The sequence below is a fragment of the Daphnia pulicaria genome, chromosome 8 (genome assembly GCF_021234035.1).
Source record: "Daphnia pulicaria isolate SC F1-1A chromosome 8, SC_F0-13Bv2, whole genome shotgun sequence".
NCBI lineage: Eukaryota > Metazoa > Arthropoda > Branchiopoda > Diplostraca > Daphniidae > Daphnia > Daphnia pulicaria.
Window position 1 is genome coordinate 3,898,605 of NC_060920.1, and position 4,248 is coordinate 3,902,852.

The 4,248-nt window shown below is 35.7% G+C and overlaps 1 long non-coding RNA gene across 1 annotated transcript; it reads left to right on the forward strand.

The window, feature by feature from the left end:
* Positions 1–2,947: 2,947 nt before the first annotated feature.
* LOC124312529 lies at positions 2,948–3,715 on the forward strand. The gene is made up of 2 exons (XR_006910518.1): positions 2,948–3,172; positions 3,238–3,715. It is a non-coding gene; the product is annotated as an uncharacterized LOC124312529 (long non-coding RNA).
* Positions 3,716–4,248: the final 533 nt, after the last annotated feature.

Sequence of the window (4,248 nt, forward strand, 5' to 3'; positions counted from 1 at the left end):
AGTAAAAATATCCGAATCTGGATTCCTGTCTTTTGGGGATAATTTGTCGGATAATCGGCAAGGTTTTTTTTAAGTGCGGTGAAATGGATCTCAGGGGCCTCCTTACTGCTTGTGAAGCAGCTATTATCCCCCAAAAGGTAGTCAACTCTGGGATTCGTAAAATGGACGACAGACTCTCGGCGTTTTTTTAAACATGGGCAAACACCCGGCCTGCTGTAGGCTCGCCTGAACCAAACGACTCATTCTGCTTGTCGTGGCCTTCTCCGACGTAGCAATCCGCGATTATTAAAGATCTATCAAAGGAGGCCGCTGTCCATAATTTTAAGTTGGGTTCATATTAAACTTCTTCCATCTCCTGGGCCGCTTAAATCACGCCTTAATTATTGGCTAAAATGAATCATGAATCCGGTTATTTGGTTATTTGGGAGGCATTTGTATTTCCAAAGACTGGAAACTGTCAAACGTTCATAATTTTAGGTTTTTTGTCACGTATTACATAAGAGAATTACTGGAACATACAGAAATAATGAATCCCTAGTCTAATACTAGGATATCTGTCCGCCATGATCGTGTTAATGATTGCGGGCGCCACGGACAGATTATGCTTAAAGTCCCTATTGAAAAAATTACTTACTGGAAAACAGTTTGATCGAATGCGTTCATATTTGATATTGTAACGTGAGATATAATCAGTTATTAACGTTTTATCACGGGGTTTTATTATAAATTTCATTTCTATTACCTGTTTTATTATGGGTGAAAAAAAATGCAACTAAATTTTTGAAGTATATTTCAAAAACTTAATTTGATTGGAAAATTTATTTTGTTCAATAATCTACACTGTCTGAAAGAAGTTGAGGATAATATATCTGAAGTCCTCGTTAGCAACTTGATTATCAAACATTTAATTGGATTTGACTAATAAATGGTCTAGTGGTTAGATTTTCGGGCCACAGATCAATTCGTCATAAGTAATGGCGCGGACACATTTTTTCCCCAAGTAGGCTGCGTAAATTAAAGTAGGGGAGAGTGGGGCTAAAAGGCCTGGGGGCAGGTCGCTCTTTCCTAATTATTTAGCACTATATTTAATTTTAAAAATTGAGTTTTTTACCATGTGTGCATCATTATCATGCGCACTAATATTGGAAATTTCAAGAATGTATGACAAGCCGTTCTGAAGATGTGAAGTAAAAACACTTTTTGACTTTTCTTATTTAAGATTTTTCGAAAAGCTTTTTCATATAATTTCTTTTGGAATAACGAAAGAACTATTTAAAAATACTAGTGAAATAGAGAATTTTATCGTTTATCGACTATATGCAAAGGCGTAAACAGAAAATTAAATTATAGTGGCTTAAAATATATTTTTTGTAAACCACCTTGTTGGGGCTATTTCTGCCTTTCACCGTAGTGCTAGTTGGCTTATGGAAAATTGCCATTGCTATGAATAACTTAATTTTTGAATTAGCTCAAATTACGTATGGATATTAAAAACTAACCAAGGGAATTATATCAAATCCACCCTGACAAAATAAATCGTTGTTATTATGATTTATTTGATCAAATCAAGGTTTCAAATAAACCCCGGTGTAGGCTGTTCTCCCATTAGAATTACAGTGAAAGCCAACTAGTCCCGTTGAAGGGGCATGTTGCGTCATTTTTCTTTTGGTTTTATAACTTTAATAACGCTAGAATTGTAACTAATGAAATTTTCAAAAAATATGTTCAAGATAAAAGAATTTTTGGTCTTTTTTTAAGACCAAAAGATATAAAAAAAAGAGGGAAATGGGAGGGAAAATAGAACAATTTGTGTCAACCCTTACTACTACTCTTCCCTAGTTTGTAATATTTTATGCCAATTATTCAAAAAAGGGACTTGTATATTTTTCGTAAACCAAAGCGATATCGTCCCCACGTTGCACTAACGCTACTTCTCTATCATGATGTATAGCGATTTATTTATTTCAAATAAACCACGGGTTTTAACCCCGTATCTGGTGGAACGCATATTTTTGGGTATATTTCATATTATGAAAAAAATCATTTAGTTTAATGGAATGATTGTTATGTTTTATCAAGTCTCACAACAAAACGATACACTTATATATTAGAAATGGAAAAAAAACATTCATTTCAACAGAGTCACTCGGAGTCGCAGCTAGATTGCAATCTGTCTTTGCAGCCTGCTGAGATAAAAACACGGAGCACACCTGCAAGCCTTCTGTCTGTCTGTAGAAAACCCCCTGCTAAGCTTTTCTCGCTCATATCCGGTTATATATCCGTAAGTCTCTATGTAAAAATCTGTATGTATAAACGACCATGCACTAATGTTTTCGAGCGTTCTAATATCATGGCAAGTGTCTTCAGTGTCTGTTGTTGTTGTTCTAAAACTCTGCACGCAATTATTGGAGCCAGAGCGTCACTGTTTCTGTTCGTGCTTACCAGATGTTGAATGACACGTCGACGAAAAACGAATAGCCACGTAGAGCTCTAACGAAATCCCGCTGCCAAATACAATTCTCATTTGAGTATTTGACGTGAATAAAAAGGGAATTAAATTGATTGTGGCCATACCAGTCGAGCACCGCATCGCTGGCAGCAGCTTCTACTATACGTCTACACCACTACTAGTTACCTAATGGTCATCCTCCTTCAAACTAATTGAGACAAGAAAACAAAACAAAAACAAGTTTATTAAATATCGATGAAGGACGAGCGGCTATAATGTATTTGGATCATTTCCGTCACACCCGAGTTTTCAATTAGAGCATATTTAAAAGTTTTCCAACTTTTTGCTTGCAAAGATGTGTTCTTACATAAGCATTTAATATTTTCATTTCTGCCGGTTGGCGACAAAATCAGTGAAAGTATTTCTTTAAATTTGACCATGGTTCTCGAGACCGCTCGAGACTAATTTAAATACGCTTATTCCATATTGATGATTGCCAAGGTGCGCAGCAAACTAACGAGATGGAATCAGTTGCGAAATCATTGATTGCGCAATGAGCGCGACGAAAGACGGGCGAAGAGGATGAAGGTAGTTCTTTTCAAGGAAGTAAATTCAGACCAACGCCCTGATTGCTAACGTATATATAAGCCTGCAATCCATTGCAGAATTGTGTGTTGCGCTAACCAAGTTTCCATTCTTAACACAAACAATATGCGTTTCCTCGTAAGTTGCTTTGTATATTTTGTAAATTATTCAATTTAATTTGAAATGTTTTGGCGCTATAACAGGTCGTTTTCACTTTGCTTATTGTCGCCTCGGCATCGGCTGCACCCGCTTCCGCTGGTAGTCTGACTCATTTACTGGGAATAGAATCCGCCTACAAACCTCTTCAAGTTGCATACCGGCGGTACGACTTCACCAGCAATCCTAGATCGCCTCTCAAATTCTTTCATTCTGCGGAATCCGCGGAATCACGGGAACTGTACTTCGACTGACAAAAGCTGATAACAAAAGAAGAGAAAATGAAGTACGTCCTTTCCCTCCTTCACGGCCTTCGTCCCAATCCGATTTTCTAGGCTACTCCGGCACGCCCAGCATAACCTTTTTCTCATAAAAGTGAATAAGGTTGATAAGCAAATCAGAACAGCCTCTTTGTTCCCATCTCAGATCCATTTCCCGTTTCTGTGTTAATGCAGAGCTGTCAAATGATGGAAAACATTCAAGTCTTGTCTTGAAATGCAAATAAAAATCCCATTTGGCCATTTACATCATTTTTGTAAACTGAAACGTCAGATAATTAAGCTTTATCCCTCAAGATGTGCTAATAATTTCCCTTTGCAAAATAATAAGACAATATAATAATAATAAATAAATAATAATAATAATAAATTATAATAAATAATAAATAATAAGACAAAATAATTTCAAAATGAAGACCTGATGAAAACAATTTGTTTGATTAGTTTTTTTCTTTAGCACCGGTATTATTTATGTTTATATTTTTTCTTGTTATGATTATCTTTTATTTTTTAAAATGGAAACATTATTGATCATAATTTGAATGTTGCGTGTCGGAAGGTGTCTCTACAATTTTAAATGGAATTGTTGCCAACATTTTGCCGCGGCTGTTCCATTTAATTATAGATTTTTCTTTTCTAGCCTAATGGACAAGAAAAGCTATCGATGACACTTTGTCTGCTCCCCCGTTTTCAAAATCTTTAAAAATTAATTAAAAATTCCACAGATAACCAAATAATTCGCCTTTAAAATGAAATTAGGTTCCAAGTAGATTTTTTAAA